Source organism: Octopus bimaculoides, chromosome 29 (genome assembly GCF_046866305.1).
Source record: "Octopus bimaculoides isolate indiv1 chromosome 29, ASM4686630v1, whole genome shotgun sequence".
Taxonomy (NCBI): domain Eukaryota; kingdom Metazoa; phylum Mollusca; class Cephalopoda; order Octopoda; family Octopodidae; genus Octopus; species Octopus bimaculoides.
The window spans coordinates 10,307,819-10,326,378 of NC_142956.1; the positions used below are offsets into that span (position 1 = coordinate 10,307,819).

Genomic DNA, 18,560 nt, shown 5'->3' on the forward strand with positions numbered 1-18,560 from the left:
TTCCTCTTTCTATTTCCCTCTTTCTTCTGTGTTTCCCCTATTTTTTCCCTAATTCCACTATTTCTGTTTCTGTTTTTGTCTCCTCTTTTATCCGTATTTATATCTACCTCCATTTGAGTTTTTATCTTCCTTAGTGCCAAAACAGCCAGACTGCAAGAACAAACAGAATAACATTGTAATGTGTATATGACTAAGTGTAAGGGTTGACAACTTTACAACAGATGTCAATCAGAGAGAGGCATTCTTCTGTCCATCACACAGAATTTCGCAAGTGTATAACATATCGTCACAATGTCTCTCTACATATTTCGTCTGTCTTTACATTCTGAGTTCAAATTCCGCCGAGGTCGACTTTACCTTTCATCCTTTCGGAGTCGATAAATTAAGTACCAGTTGCGTACTGGTTCGATCTAATTGACTGGCCCCCTCCCCCACAATTTCGGGCCTTGTGCCTAGAATAGAAAAAACTATATATCTCTCCAGCACCTCTTTCTCCTCCACACACATTCTCTCTCTCTTTCTCTTCTTTACTGTTGCCCTCTCTTTCACACACACATAGAGACAATCACACTCATATACACACACTGGCTCGGGAATGAAATTAGCTTAGTGAGTGCAAACCCAGGTCCAAAAAGTTTAACAAACAAGGTTTTATTGGGTTTTTAGTTTTTATTAACTCAAACTCTTTCTACTGCTCTCTCTCACCTTCTGTCTGTCTGTCCCCCCTCTCTGTCTCTATCTATTTATCTATCTAATATTTCTTTCTGTTTCCCTATTGGAGACTAAATGTCACTTATTCTTTCTTTCTCCCCCTTTCACTCTTTGTCTTTCATATTACTCTGATACACACACACACTCTTCTCTCTCTCTCTCTCTTTGTCTTTCATATCACTCCTTCTGGTGCACTTTCTCCCTCTCTTTCTCTACCATATTTCTTTTTATTTTCCTGTTTGCGACTCTTATTCTGTCTTTCTCCTCCTTTTCTCTCACTCTTACACACACACACACAGTGTTTAAACCGGAATCATCCGGAATCACCCGAAGTATTCCCCCTTTTTTTTACGTGCAAGACGAACGCGCAAAGTAGTTATCGTCTGCTAATCGTTTCGAGTCTTATCACTTTTGTTTCACGAAGAAAACTCCAAAGTCAACACTGAAGGTAGAGTTTCTTTATTAATATCACTGAAAATATATTGGTTTCTATTTTTACTTCTTCTAAAATTGTCAGTCATTAATCGCAAAGTTAAAAAGATTTCTAAACGGAATCGATATCGTCTGGACCAGCGTTTCCCAGCCATCTTTCATTTATGGACTCCTTTCCTTCTTGTTTTACTCCGGTGGATCCCCGTAACTATTCAATGTTTAAAAAATCCCATTATATTTTTATAATTAGATATTAGGAATTGTGTATTGAAATATTTTGTGCATTTCAGTAGTATAACCAATTTATTGCGCTTAAACTTGAACAACAAAATCAACATTGAAGGTGAAGTGCCTTTATTATAGTCACTGAAAGATTTCTAAACTGGAAATTGATATCGTTTAGACTCTTATCCGTCTTCGGTTGTTATAATCATCGGTCACCGTTCTCTTCACGAAGAAGCCATCTAAAATTTGAACATAAAGAACCTTTTAAAATTCGGTACACCTACACAAATGTGGGATCTAGCTGTGCATGAGATCTAACAGATCCCAAGCGCGCCCCACCTTCACTTTGTTTCTTTTTAACTTCCTGAAAAATGAATGTTTTTCAATACAATATTCTATAAATTCGCTTCAGATGGTGTAAATGCCGATTATATCGGAATTTGTTGAAAAAAGTTTTTTTTTTCTTCACCAGTGGTTAGAGAAACTTCGAAAAATTGACGTGAGTTGGCTTTGCTTCTCGAAAAACTGTCAGAAAAACGGGTATTTTTTCATGAAATTTTCTACAAATACCTTTCAGAATGTGAAGATAACGATTTATTAGAATTTAGTATAAGAAAAGAAAAAAAAAGTGGTGAGCACGCACACACACATAATGAGACAATATCAAGTTTCATTTTGTAGATGTGTACGAGTGTTTTTCATATGAAATTCTGATACAATCGTAATTTACACACTCTGATAGGTATTTGCAGAAAATTTCATTGAAAATACCCACTTTTCTGAAAGTTATTGGGGAAACAAAATCGACTCGTGTGGATTTTTCGAAACCCCTCTTCCCACTCATGGAAAACTTTTTTCGAAACAAATGTCTGAAGCGTATTTGTAGAAAATTTCATTAAAAAATACTCATTTTTCTGGAGGTTATGAGGAAACAAACTTTGGGAACGGTGAGGCACATTTGTGTAGGTATGCCTTAATTTCATTGAAATATATCGAACAAAATTATATTTTATCTGTTTTATAAAGTCGTGGGTGATGATAACTACATATACAAAACTCTCATTGTTGCTCAAAAAACAGCTGCTATTTCGACTGGTTTATTTATGGGAGAAATGCATTTATGCATAGGTGCAGGCGTAGTTGTGTAGTAAGGAAGCTTGCTTCCCAACCACATGGTTCCAGGTTCAGTCCCACTGTGTGGCACCTTGGGTATGTGTCTTCTACTATAGCGTCCGGCTGACCAAAGCCTTCTGAATGGATTTTGTTGATGGATACTGAAAGAAACCTGTCGTATATATATTTTTATTCTTTTATTTGTTTCAGTCATTCAACAGCAGCCCTGCTGGAGCACCACCTTTAGTCGAACGAACCGACCCTAGGACTTATACTTTATAAGCCTAGTACTTATTCTATCAGTCTCTTTTGCCGAACTACTAAGTTACAGGGATGTAAACACACCAATATCGGTTGTCAAGCAATGGTGGGGGTACAAACACAGACACACAAACATATATATATATATATATATATATATATATATATATATTTGTTTTGCAAGATTTTTGATTTGAAATCGTGTGTTGAAAGAGATGTTGTTGTACTTGGGGATGGTCATATTGCCAGTTTAACCAATAAAAACACACGCACTGTATATTTGGTGTTAATTTGCTTCAGCTTTATATTACATTAATCCTATTTCAGCCAGAGTTCTTTCGTCACACTTCTGTGACCTCATCAGTGGTCTTTTGCTTTCTTCTTTCTTATGTGTGTCCCTCCTTGCTAACTATCAGCCATTTTGTATTTTGTATTCCTATTGTATGTGTCTACGCATGCGTATCCCTTAATGTGTGTATGTTTTGTAAGTGCATGTGTGTATATGGAGTGTGTCTGTATTGTCTATATCCTCTGTTAATACATGTTCGTTTATTTTTGTTTTTATTTATTTATTTGTTCATATGTTTATACCTACTTTTTTTGTGTTTTTTTTTGTATTAATGTAATATAAAGCTGAAGCAAATTAACACCAAATATACAGTGCATGTGTTTTTATTGGCTAAACTGGCAATATGACCATCCCTAAATATATATACATACGACAGACTTCTATAGATATATGTATGTATGTATGCATGTTTGTGTTTGTTCCCTCATCACCGTTTGACAACTGGTGTTGATGTGTTTATATACCTGTAACTTATCAGTTTGGCAAAATAAGTCCTGAGCTTAAAAAAGAAGTCCTGGGGTCGATTTGTGTGATTAAAACCTTTCAAGGTAGTGCTCCAACATGGCCATAGTTAAATGACTGAAATGAGTAAAAGAATTAACACTGAAATGCTTTTTGTATTCAAATGGCTTCAGTTCTCAGTAAAGCTCAAATGAATATCAAGAACAAGCTCTATCTGTTACTGAATTAAAACTTTCAGAACATTATTTCTTTCAAGAGCTGGAAGTCCAGACGATTTATTTTTGTTTGCTCCTTTTGGAAAAAAAATCATATAACGTTGTTAAAGTTCTTGATGTACACTAAATAGTAAATAAGAGGAACAAATGACACAGGGAGGGGTAAAAGGCAACATGGTGCCAAAATATTTGAAGCTTACAAAAGAAATGCAAAAATGTGTATAGCATGGCAAAAATATTACATAGGTTGTCACCCGAGCTGCACAAGTAACCCTAATAAATATGTATATATATATAATTATTCAATATTAACAGTTTTGTATTAGAAAACCAATAGAATTTATACAAGGCTGTAAAAGAAGTGCTCTAACTAAACGAGACAAAAGTACAAAGTTAATTGCAGAATAAAACCATTAGGTCATCGACTCAAAAAGCCACAGCCCACCAATGACCACATATAAAAAGTACAGCATAAACCACAAAACCAAGTTAGCAAAGGGAAGTCAAAATTTTTATACATAAGAATAAAATCGATTAAAAATATAATAGAATAACATAAATAAATAAACTGCGATTAAAAAGTGATTAAAAATATTATAGACCGGTACAGATATAGTGGAATAAAAATATATATTTAGAAAAAATAATATAGAGAAAAAAAATAATACATAGGGAAACGTAGTAAAATAGGTTAATGGTTAATAAAAGAAGTTTAAGTTTAAATTGTACGAAAGTTCATTACTTCCCTTATGACAGCAAATTTAGCAGGTAAAATCCAATTTCGTAATTCATACACAGGAATACCGAAGTACACGGGATGACATAATAACACAACATCCAATGTGTAACAAAGTAAAATCCATATTTCACCATCAGCGTTATTTAAGTCCAAGAAAATCAAGGCACACAAGTCGATACATTAAACCAACAATCCAGCAGGTAACATCGGTAAAGTCAATCCATAATTTAACATCATTTACAATGGATTACAAATATAGGTCGGAATACAAACACAAAACACCTATGGCCATTTCGGGGGTATATAACCGTATTTAGAGCACAAACTAGTGATAACCCCCTCTTCAGGGTAAAGAACATACACAAACATCAATGCAGGCACCAGTCTATTTTGTATTACCCACAAGGGGCGCCATAGAGGGGACGATACAATCTGATTTGGGGTCAGATGAAACGGATGAATTTACAGAAACATGCATTTAAAAATTTTGAACAATGAAATTGGAATAAAATCGAATGATGAGACAGACCGGGAGACATTACGGATGGAGTGGTAAGGCGGGTTTAGTACGGACCCCGCCTCGCCACTGATAACTGAGATGAGTCCTTCGTCTCGTTCATGCGGTTACATTCATTCGCAACTTTCGTGCTACACTCTTCCATCGACTCTCAAACATTTTCGCAGTCAGACATTTCCTCTCTAGCTCTACTTTCCTTTTGATGTGGAAGGTGAAATAATTCACCAGTGCAGAGCTAGATATGAAAATGCCTGACTTCATGCCTTTCATCCTCGTTTTCCAAATAACCTGTCTCGCAATTGCTACCACAGTGAGAAAACAAATATTGTGCTCTAAATACGGTGATATACCCCCGAAATGGCCATAGGTGTTTTGTGTTTGTATTCCGACCTATATTTGTAATCCATTGTAAATGATGTTAAATTATGGATTGACTTTACCGATGTTACCTGCTGGATTGTTGGTTTAATGTATCGACTTGTGTGCCTTGATTTTCTTGGACTTAAATAACGCTGATGGTGAAATATGGATTTTACTTTGTTACACATTGGATGTTGTGTTATTATGTCGTCCCGTGTACTTGGGTATTCCTGTGTATGAGTTACGAAATTGGATTTTACCTGCTAAATTTGCTGTCATGAGGGAAGTAATGAACTTTCGTACAATTTAAACTTAAACTTCTTTTATTAACCATTAACCTCAACGAATGAACTATTTTACTACGTTTCCCTATGTATTATTTTTTTTCTCTATATTATTTTTTCTAAATATATATTTTTATTCCACTATATCTGTACCGGTCTATAATATTTTTAATCACTTTTTAATCGCAGTTTATTTATTTATGTTATTCTATTATATTTTTAATCGATTTTATTCTTATGTATAAAAATTTTGACTTCCCTTTGCGAACTTGGTTTTGTGGTTTATGCTGTACTTCTTATATGTGGTCATTGGTGGGCTGTGGCTTTTTGAGTCGATGACCTAATGGTTTTATTCTGCAATTAACTTTATATATATGTGTATATATATATATATATTCCGTTTACATATTGGCTAAACTGGCAATATGACCATCCCCAAGTACAACAATATATATATATATATATATATATATATATATATATATATAGACACACATATATACATATATATCTTCAGGTCTTTACGAAGGTCCAACTTCCATACAGATCTCGAACTATGGCATGCTGCTCAGGCTTTGCTCTTTCTTTCAACTATATCATCCTCTGTGTTCCCAATCTTTGCTCCCAGATACAGGAAGTCCTCAACCAACTCTAGTAGCTTCCTGCTTACATTCATAACTTTCTCTGGCTTCTGAATGTTCTCTACCAGATATTTTGTCTTAATTTCATTCATCTTCAGCCCCACACTCATCGACACATTTTCTACCTCCTGCATCAATTCCTCTGCCTCCCTCACTGTGTTTGTCACCAGAACTATGTCATCAGAAAATTCAGCATCTGATATCTTTTTAGCCTTAACCCTGCTGCCCTGAGTTTCTCCAATGCAAGGCGCATGCAATAGTTCATCAAGATGATAAAAGGGTAGGAAAACAATGTATCTCCCTGAAGCACTCCTGCCAGTATCTCAAAGAATTCCATCATCTCAACAGGTGTAATGACTTGGGCTCTGGTGTTGGTGTAGAGCAGTGATATCAGGTCCAGTATCTTCTTAGGGATTCCATAAGCCTGTAAGATCTTCATCAGGCAGTAACTTTCCACAGAATCAAAGGCCTTCCTAAAGTCAATGAAAACCATGACAGTAGGATGACTTTTTGCTCTAACTCCCTCTAATATCCTCCTCAGCATTAGGATGTGACTGATGGTTGATCTTTCCTCTCTGAATCCGTTCTGGTTGTCCCTAAACTTCTTCTCCATCTCGGGTTGGATCCTGTTTAGAAGTCTGTGCTGTTGTACAGATCTGAGACTTGTACACTGACCAAGAAACTCACTCAGATAGTTGATGGGTGCTACTCACTCGAGAATGCTGAGGATAGCTCTGAAGATTAATCAGTATTCACTGAAGATGAAGAACTCAGAGATGTATGAGAGCCTCCCAATAGTTAGCTTGAAAATAACACAGAGGAGACTGAGGTTAGCTGGACATGCTCACCATCATTCAGAGTTGATACTGCACTCAGTGCTCCTTTGGGAGCCCCTACATGGACGTACTAGGAGGAGACCGAGAATGACATATGTTGATGCCCCAAAGACAGGCACTGGTCTCTGGGAGACACAGGAGCTGGCAGTGATGATGAGAGACAAAGACCGCTGGAGAAAATTTGTCCAAGGATCTCTGGAATTTTACCTGCCCTAGATAGATAGGTAGATAGAAAGATATATGTAATAATGAGTGGACAAACAAAAGAAAAGGGCACTCATTAGGTTTAGTAGGAGTTACATGTATTATTTAAAACAGTTTGATTCAGTTCCATGCAGCTTAACAGAAGCCTTCTCTTTCAGACTTTGGTAATCTAAAGACTAAAAGAGATGTGCTTCTGTTAAAGGCCTGTGAAACTTTAAGTCACATGGAACCAAATTAAATGGTTTTAAATAATGCATGCATGCACGCACACACATACACACACATACATACATGAGGTGGTATCAAAAGGTTCCTGGACTTGTTATATTTAATACAAAACAACTTATTTACCTAAGTTTTAACATCATCTCCTTCAAAATAGTCACCTTGCACAGGTGCGATTTGCTCAAGATAACAACAGGGTTAAAACTGCAACCTTTGTCCTGCCTTTTCATCTAGAGGAAGAGATGGAAGTCTGCAGGTGCTAAATCTGTTGCATAATGCGGGTGTGGAAGCAGTACCATGTTCTTGGAAACAAACTCATGGATGAGGACAGAATGTATTGTCGCCATGATGAGTCCAAATCTTCATGCTCCACAGATCCAGTTGCTTTCACCAAATGTTCTACATCAAACATTTCAAAATGTCACAGTAGTTGATGGTCCAGTCCTGAGGGATGAATTCTTGATGCACAATACCATGGATGCTGAAAAAGATAATGAGCATGCTCTTCATTGAGCTGTGGCTCTGTCATGCCTTCTTTGGTTGTGGTGATGAAGGCCTCTTCCATTGTGACAACTGCTGCTTCATCTCAGGGTTGTACCTGTAGACCCAACTCTTGTCATCGGTGATGATCCTCGACATGAAAGATGGGTCATCAGTGGCACATTGATGGGGATCTTGACAGACTTTGACGAGATGTTCTTTCTGCTCAGTATTCAGCAGAGACATGTCATATATTCAATTTAGATGTTAGGATTGCCTGCATGGAGCCATAAGACAGACCAACAACATCAAGAATGTCATCGATTGTCTGCCAGCAATCCTCATGCACAAGCTGATGAATTTTCTGCATATTTCCAGGGGTGACGCTTCAGATCATTTATCATCTTACAGGAACATTCTTACACTTTTGAAGTGCCTGTGACACTCGAAAAATTGTGTATGACCCACTGCCTTGTTGCTGTAAATTTCCTGAATGTCTCTGTAGCTGACTTCTCGAGGTCAATGCAAAATTTCATTGTTGGCTCTTTGTTCCTGTCCATGACAAAAGTCGCAGACTACAGTAAACATGTGATTAGAAAAACACAAATTTCACAACTTGCAAAGTAAACACAGTGATGTCACTCAGCACACTGCCTCATGAAGGTCACTCCTAGCTCTCACTGTACACATAAACCATGTGCTGCCATCTGTTGGCATGCTACAGAACTAGTCTGGCAACTTTTTGATATCATCTCTCTATATATGTATGTTTGTATGTATTATTGAAAACGGTTTGATTCAGTTTTGTGTGACAAAGTTTCACAGGTTTCTAACAGAAGCCCATCTCACAGACATACATACATACATGATGGCCATCCACTCGTGACCGAGGAAGACCATTGCCGACCTTCAGGAACCTTCTGCGCTCTAGTACTAACTTACATTTTGCATTTATGGCTCCGTTGGTGGCTAATGAGCCCTGCTCTTGATAAGCATACACGACTGCAAACATTGCAGATTAAGCTTTCCCCATCCACTGTACGAGCCATGCACTTTCGCGCAGCTCGCTTAAATTCTTCATGCTGGATACATGCTCTCTCAAAAGTGTTGATCCCCTCCTTAACCTGCTTCCTCTATCTGTGACGATGACAGGCATTGTTCTCCCAGTCAGCGTCCTGCATATCACAAGCCTTTAATGAGGACTTGACACAGTCCTTAAAGCACAGCCTTGGTTTCTGCCGGAGTCCTCTTCCATTTACAAGTTCTCCATAGAGCATCTGCTTAGGAATCCTGCTATCCTTCATTCTAATAACGTGTCCAGTCCAACGTAACCGGTGCTTGTGCACCATCGCCTCAATACTCAAGATATCAGCTGTCCTCAGGATCTGTGTGTCTGGAATCCTTGAGGTCCAGCCAATATTGACAATGTGCCTGAGACATCTCTGATGAAAGCGTTCAAGGACCCTTACCTGACGTTTGTACAGAGTCCATGTTTCACACGAGTAGAGGAGCGATGTCAGTACACAAGCACGGTACACAGCAACTTTTGTTTGCCTTGCTATGCCATGCTGGGACCAGACACGAGACTGAAGAGACCAGAAGGAATTAGTTGCTCTCTGCAACCTGAAGCATATTTCCTCATCCAGGGAGCAAGAATGGCTGAGTGTGCTGCCCAGGTAGACAAACTTGTCTACTACTTTCAGAATTGTTCCTTCAACCAAGATAGCTGGTTTCACATATGGATTTCCTGGTGCAGGTTGGAACATTACAACAGTCTTGTCCAGGCTAATGCCAAGTCCAAATACCTTGCAAGAAGCAGAAATGCAATTCATGAGTATTTGCATGTCATCCACTGTATGAGTGACTAAGTCACAGTCATCTGCATAAAGGAGGTCCGAATAATAGAATGGAGAACCTTTGAATTGGCAGCAAATCGGTGAAGATTAAAGAGGCGGCCAGAAGATCGATATCTGACATAAGTTCCCAGAGAGCTAACCTTAGCAAAAGCATGAGTAAAAGCAGCAGCAAAGTACAAAGAAAAGAGAGTTGGGGCAAGGATGTCACCCTGCTTGACACCATTCTCTACAGGAATGGGTCCCGCCATGCCACCACCAACATTGACCCAAGCTTCCATCCCATCATGAAATGATTTAATTATAGATATAAAGTGATCTGGACATCCAAGTTTGCCAAGTATTTTCCATAGAAAGGCCCTATTTACAGTATCAAAGGCCTTTGTTAAATCAATGAATACCTGGACAAGATCCATATTCTGCTCATAGCACTTCTCCTGCATCTGTCTTGCTGTGAAAATCATATCCATTGTCCCTCTACCAGATCGGAAGCCACATTGAGATTCAGATAGGACATCATTTACGAGACACCCATTCAGACGAGTAAGAAGAATATTTGCCAGAACCTTGCTAGCAGCTGATAGTAGAGCAATACTTCTGTAGTTACCACACATTGTTCTGGCTCCTTTTCCTTTATATAGAGGAAGAATAATTGCATCCTTCCAGTCCTTAGGGGTAGCACCATCCCTCCAGACTGCACTAATAAGTTCATGAAGGGACTGTGTGATGTAATTACCACCAAATCGCAAGACCTCAGCACAAATTCCATCCTTTCCAGGTGCCCTACCAAGATTCAATTTACTTATTGATGTCATTACTTCATCTATTGAGGGCGAAGAGTCTAAAGGAGCCAATGATAAGTCTTTGTTGCATAGTATCAATCACTGTTTCATCCACAACTGACTCATGGTTTAGGAGTTCAGAGAAGTGTTCGATCCAGCGACCTGTGATTTCTGTTGATTTAGTAAAAAGGGTGGAAGACTCCTTGGAAAGCAAAGGAGCTGATGTAGAGCTCTTGGGTCCATAAGCTCGCTTCATAAGATGGTAAAGCTTCTTGCTGTCATTTGCATCAGCAGCAGCCTGAACATCACGAGCAAGATCCTCCCACCAAGTGTTCTGCATCTTCCTGAGAGATCGCTGCAGTAGTGATTTTACACTGTTATAGTGGGCAAGTGCTAGACTTCACTGCACAGTAGACAGTTCTCTGTGTAGCAATACACTGTGAGCATGGTGCTTTACCACCAATAGTCGCTGAACTTCAGCATCATTCTCGTCAAACCAGTCTCTGTGTCTGGCAGTAACATACCCCAGTGTTTCGGCTGCACATTGAACAACCTGGTCTCGAAAATCTTCCCATGCTGCAGCAGTTTCAATGCTGGACAAGCGAGTCTGAAGCTCTTTCCTGACCACATCATATACCTTGTGGACATTTAGACGGCGAGGAATGCTGACTGGTCCTCTTCTCTCTTTTACTGTAATTACCATTCGGAACTTTGCTCGCACCAGACTGTGGTCTGTCCAGCATTCTGATCCATGAAAGGACTTGACATTACAAATGTCATAAATGTCGCGCTTGCGGATGATGACATAATCCAGCAAGTGCCAAACTTTGGACCTTGGGTGCATCCATGTTGTTGTGTGATCACCTTTGTGCATAAAATGAGTGCTTGCGATGTAGAGACCATGTTCTTCACAAAGCTCCAGTAGCATGAGACCATTGCTATTCATTTTCCCTACTCCAAAACGTCCTAGAGAGTTCTATGTTTGCCAGTCTGTTCCAACTCTGGCATTAAAATCCCCCAGTAGAATGACTTTATCAGAATTGGGGATTTTTCTAAGTATGCCTCTCAGCTGGGTATAAAACATTGTTTTATCTTCATCACAGCTAGTCAAAGTAGGTGCATAGGGACTTATTAGAGTAGCAAACCGCTTACCTTTCAAGTGCAACCATAGCGTCATTATACGTTCATTTATAGAAACAGGGAGCTCTTCCAACTTAAGGATATCAGATCGGACTGCAAAACCAACACCAGCCTCTCTATGCTCCTCCTGCCTTCCCTTCCCAAAAAAGGTGTATCCACCTCCTACTTCTTCAAGCTGACCATCATCTTCTAGATGAGTCTCTGAGAGTGCAGCTATATCAATTTTATAACGGTTCAGCTCACGAGCAACATACATACATACATACATACATACATACATCTATATATGTATTGATATATGTGTGTGAATCAGGGAAAAGATGCACTCTGTCAGTAGAGTGGGTATATTATTTGAAATGTATAGTATTAAAATATAGTATTATATATATACATATATATATATATATATATACATACATACATACCAGGTCTGATCAATAAGTATCCGGACTGTTGCCATAGTAACGAAGCTAAAGCACACAGAGTGAAGCTGCTTGACAAAGATTGACTTTGAACTCTACTGTGCATGCACACTAAGTTTTAACGTTCTAACTCACTTCTACTGTTTACAGAAGTGCTTGGAAGGAAGGTGTATAGCATGTGATCATTGCATTGACCATGACAGAGAAAGTTGTTACGGTGATATCCGCTCAGAGGCCTAGGCAAAGTTGTAGAAAGTGTGTGGAGAGGAATGTATGAGCTGCACACAAACACCTAATGGCATGAATCGAAACATATATGTAGGTTTCTGGCATCTGCTATTTCTTTTAGAGCTTTATAATATATAATTTATTAGTATTGTTTTTATAAAAGACTTTCAACCTCATTATATCATACAAATAAATTATTTATACATCCATAATTCTCCATTTTCTTTCTTTCATTATTAACAATATATAAATACACACACATACACACACACACACACACACACATATCTATCCAGATTACAAGTTTAGATTTATACCTGTAATTATTGGGACACTAGGATATGTAATACACTGCTTAAATACCAATCTAGAGAAATTAGACTTTTCAAAACCAGAAAGGAGAAAGCTGATTCAAAGACTACAGATCCAAGACATCACTGGAACTGTAAAAATTTGTAAAACTTTCCAGAAGTTTATCAATTAAGTATATGTGAGCATGTCTAGATATGCAAGTATATGCGTGAGAAGACATACATAAAACAAAACATAGATTTGCAATACATACATAGATACATACATACATACATACATACATACATACATACATACACATGCATTCATATGCACACACCTATACATAAGGGAGATGTTAGACATAAGTCGCTACAGATAAATAAAATATGTATGCTCTACTTTTACATACTGAATCCTATTTCTCCTGCTTTTAATCACCAAAACTCTCCTTCTATCTCCCTCTCTGTGCGTATGTGTGAGTGTTTGTGCATGTAAACAGCACACACACACACACACACACATACATATCTTTTATCTTTTACTTGTTTCAATCATTAGACTGTAGCCATGTTTAGGCACTGCCTTGAATCTTTTATTCGAATGAATCAACCCCAGAACTTATTGTTTCTTCAAAGCCTGATACATATTCTATCAGTTTCTTTTACCAAACTGCTATGTTATAGGGATGGAAACACACCAGCACCGGTTGTCAAGCAATGGTGGGGGACAAACACATGCACAAAGACATACACACACACACACACACATATACACAACAATTTCCATCTTCTAAATCTACTCTCAAGGCTTCGGTTGGACTGAGGCTGTAGTAGAAAACACTTGCTCAAAGTGTCATGAAGCAGGACTGAACCTGGAACCATGTAGTTGCGGAGTGTTGAAGCAGAGGAGGGTGAATAGAGATGAGAGAAAGGAGATAATCACAACCCCTCATTACTTAATAGATTCTCAGATGTAATTCTCTCTTGTAAACACAGGTTCTACACATCATTTGTCTACTTTGTTAAATCTATTTAATCCTCTGACTACAATTACCCTTAATTATAATTTACCTTAAGGTATAACTAAGTCACTCTAGCAACTTACCCCCTCCAATAATACCTCCCTTTCTACTAAATTATTCCTCCTTATGATTATTTTTGCACATTCCTCTTACCCACCACATCCCACCTCTCTCATAACCACCCCATCCTCACATGCATTCTTTCCCCGTTTTCTCCTATCTCCTCTTCAACCAAAACTTACAACTAGCCAACTGCCTTAGCTACCAAATTTACAAGCTTTTTAATCCCATCAATGTAAAACTCTTTTGGTTTCAAAGTGAAGAACTCTGAAATGTCAGTTTCGAACTCCTTCTGGCTTGTGAAAGTTATGTCCCTCAAATGATTCTGTAAACTACGAAACAAATGGTGGTCTGAAGGAGCAAGGTCGGGAGAATAAGGTGGATGAGGAATTTTTTCCCGACCAAGCTCTTCGATCTTCTGTGATGTAATATTTACAGTGTGTGGTCGGGCATTGTTCAATTCACTAAAGCGGGTTTTTTTTTCTTCAAAGCTAGTTTCAAACACTCTAATTGCTGACAGTAAACTTGCGCATTGATTGTTGCATTAGGTGGTAACAATTCAAAGTGAATTACTCCTTTGCAATCCCACTAGATAGAGAGAAGAACCTTTTTTCCATGAAGTTCCCTTCTCTGTTGTGGTTGAGCTTTTTCCCTTTTACCAAGCCACTGTTTACGATGTTTAACATTTTGATAGAAGATCCATTTTACATCACCAGTCAAAAGTCTATCCAAAAATGGTGAAATGAGTTCGTGAGAATGGAGAGAAAAGCAGATGTCAACTTGGGATTTGCGGTTGCTTTCGGACAATTCATGAGGCACCCATTTTCCAAGTTTAGGAACCTTTCCAAGTTTTTGAAGATGATGATGAACAGTTGTATGGTTTGAACTAAGCTTTATTGCCAATTCTTCAACTGATAATTTCTGATATTTTCTTCAAATAATGCCTCAAGGAGCTTATCATCAAACTCAACTGGACGTTCTGTTCGATCTTCATCTTCAAGGCTGAAATCTCCACTTCTGAATTTTGCAAACCATCTTCTGCAAGTTCTTTCATACAATCATTCTTTCCCATAAACTGAGCGTATGTTTTGAGTCGCTTTGGCTGCAGAGTTTCCTTTTTTGTACTCATAAAGTATTATGTGCCTCAAATGCTCTTTGGATACTTCCATGTTAGAAATTTTAATTCTATTATTCTGTAAAATAATATTTAATTAGTTTAAATTTACACAAATGCATGAAAATAATTTTTAATTCCATTAGACATTCTAAAATACTATTAAATTTCATTCAATTTTTAAAATCAGACAGAGCTTATGGGATGACCTGATATTTAAATATTCATCATCTGAAAATCTTCAGTCTTTGCTATTTTTCTGTTTGCACATTTTGTATATCAAAACCCAATGTATTATATATATTATTTGTTACTCTGTGTAATTGCCGCCATATCTGTTCACCTGGATTTCTTTTATAGCCACTCTTTATTCCATGGAATTGGTCTCTCATAAAGACATCAGTGTCTAAGTTCAAATCATTTGAGCACTGCTAAATGTTTTCTAAACTGAGATTCTCTGGATCTCATCTCTTGATTATCATCTTCATCATCATCATCGTTTAACGTCCGCTTTCCATGCTAGCATGGGTTGGACGATTTGACTGAGGACTGGTGAACCAGATGGCTACACCAAGCTCCAATCTGATTTGGCAGAGTTTCTACAGCTGGATGCCCTTCCTAACGCCAACCACTCCAAGAATATAGTGGGCAAGGGCCCGGGAACAGGGGGTGCAGCGGGTGCACCCGCACCCCCTAGAATTTTCAGGGGGTGCAAGATCAAAATTTGCACCCCCTACATAATCTTACCAGTTGCAGAAAAAAAAGTGTCTAAAATCTATCGGTATAAAATGCTGAAGTTCAATCTCGTTTCAAAACAAAGAAAAAAAAATATATATATAAATAAATAAAAGTGATGAAGCTAGCATAAAATTCCCTAGGGAATTCTGAAGGCAAGTAGCGTCAAAATACAAAAAAGTAAGTGACAATAACAACATTAGCAGCAACAATAACAACAACAAAACCAGCATGTATGGTTAATTTTGAATATATAGCATTACTATTACTTGAATTATTGAAGACAGCTCCCACGCCTGTCAATACTTCTCTCCATCTTTTAGTACCACTCCCAAGTTCTTTGTAATTGATGTTGCTAAAGACTTAAAACATGGTTGAATAGATTCGACCATTTGACCCCAGTCTAAAAATAAAGCCCCTTCAGAATTCTTTCAATACAAAACACCATTATTTGCTTGACCACTGCCTGGGTAAGTGCCTTTTTTTTCAACTCCAACTTTAGTCTTGATTCACCTTTTCATTCTTTTTTTTTTTCAATCTACGGAGAAATGGCTAAATTTGCCCTCTTTATCGGTGAGGCCTAATGTTCGAAGGTCTTGCCTCCACACCTCATCCCAGGTCTTCCTGGGCCTGCCTCTTCCACGTGTTCCCTCAACCGCTAGGGGGTGGCACTTTTTCACACAGCTATCCTCATCCATTCTCGCCACATGTCCATACCAGCGCAATCGTCTCTCTTGCACACCACATCTGATGCTTCTTAGGTTCAGCTTTTCTCTCAAGATACTTACACTCTGTCAGGTATGCACACTGACATTACTCATCCATTGAAGCATACTGGCTTCATTCCTTGCGAGCTTACGCATGTCCTCAGCAGTCACGGCCCATGTTTCACTGCCATGTAGCATGGCTGTTCGTACACATGCGTCATACAGTCTGCCTTTTACTCTGAGTGAGAGGCCCTTTGTTGCCAGCAGAGGTAAGAGCTCTCTGAACTTTGCCCAGGCTATTCTTATTCTAGCAGATACACTTTCAGTGCACCCACCCCCACTACAAACTTGGTCACCCAGATATCGGAAGCTATCAACTAGGTCTAGTTTTTCTCTCTGGAATGTGACAGAAGTTGTTTTCTGCAAATTTTCAGTGTTTATTGCACTTGAACATCTGCCACATACAAAAACTAAATTCCTAGTTAACCTGCCTTTGATATTGCTGCACCTCTTATGTGTCCATAGCTTGCACTGGGTACATCTTATAGAGTTTCAACCTAAACCTTTTCTACAGATGGAGCAGGGCCATCTACCTGAAGGGGATTGTGTTTTGTCTACCTTCCTACTTATTAGGACTTTGGTTTTAGCTAGGTTGACTCTAAGGCCCTTCGATTCTAGTCCTTGATTCCACACCTGAAACTTCTCTTCTAGTTCTGATAGTGACTCAGCAATTAATGCAAGGTCATCAGCATAGAGGAGCTCCCAGGGGCATCCTGTCTTGAATTCCTCTGTTATCGCCTGGAGGACTATGATAAATAGGAGGGCCTGAGGACAGAACCTTAGTGGACCCCTACCTCTACCTGGAATTCTTCACTGTACTCATTGCCAACCCTCACCTTACTGACAGCGTCTCTGTACACGGCTTGCACAGCTCTCACTAACCATTCTTCTATCCCTAGTTTCCTCATTGACCACCAGATAAGGGATCGGGGGACCCTGTCAAAGTCTTTCTCCATGTCAACGAAAGTCAGGTACAGAGGTTTTTCTCTTGCAGCTGTCTTACCAGAAATATAGCATCAGTGGTGCTTTTCTCTGGCATGAACCAAAACTGAATCTCATCTAAACTGACTCACACCCTAATTAGTTGGGCTATGACCCTCTCTGTGACTTTCATAACCTGATCTAACAACTTGATACCTCTGTAATTATTTGTATCTAAAGTGTCCCCTTTACCCTTGTCACAGTTGACTATGGTGCTGCTACACCAGTCATCGGGTATGACTCCTTCGTGTATCACCTGGTTAACAATATGGGTCACTAGGCTATAGCCGACACTACCAGATATTTTGAGCATCTTTGCAGTGATTCCTGATGGGCCGGGGGCTTTCCCTGTCTTCATAGTCTTAATTGCTTTATCTACCATGGTATTGTCAATTCGGATAGCTGGTCCCTCTGTTGAGTCAACATCCGGCAGACCCTCTTTCTCCCATTCATTCTCTTTATTGAGCAATATTTTGTAGTGGCGTCTCCAAACCTCTTTCTTTGCAGCCTCGTTTAGAGCAAGCATACCATCATCCATGCTAACACATTTCTCTCCCATGACATCACGATTCTCTCTCACTCACTGTCTTGCAACACGAAATACTTCAAGTCTTTGGTCCTGCACCTATATATACATCTATATACACAAACATCAGATAAAAGAATGGTTAATGAGGTAAGAAGTTTGCTTCCCAACCACATGGCTCCAGGTTCAGTCCCACTGCATAAGCACTTTGGGCAAATGTATTCTGATATAGCCTCGGGCCAACCAAACCTTGTGAATGGATTTGGTAGATGGAAACTGAAAGAAGCCCATGATATATATATATATATTTATCTGTGTGCATGTGTCTTTCTATCTGTGTTTACATCACCATAATTTAGTTGTTTGGCAAGAGACCAATAGAATAAGTACCAGGCTTAAAAAATGGTCTGAGATTGATTCATTTAACTAAAACTTCTTCATGTGGGGCACAAGTAAAAGATAAAAGATAAACAAGTAAAAGATAAAAGATACACAATCTTGGAAGGCAGCCATCTTTAATGAGGTGTTGGTAAATTTATGAATAATTTTTGTAATTTATTAAGCCACCTTTCAGAGTATGTAG

At 38.6% G+C, this 18,560-nt stretch overlaps 1 long non-coding RNA gene across 1 annotated transcript in view; it reads left to right on the forward strand.

The window, feature by feature from the left end:
- Positions 1 to 850: 850 nt before the first annotated feature.
- Positions 851 to 18,560, forward strand: part of LOC149130346 (uncharacterized) — a 323,461-nt gene continuing 305,751 nt past the window's right edge. Inside the window, exon 1 of the long non-coding RNA XR_016238975.1 lies at positions 851 to 1,159. This is a non-coding gene — a long non-coding RNA (uncharacterized LOC149130346). The remainder of the gene's footprint in view (positions 1,160 to 18,560) is intronic.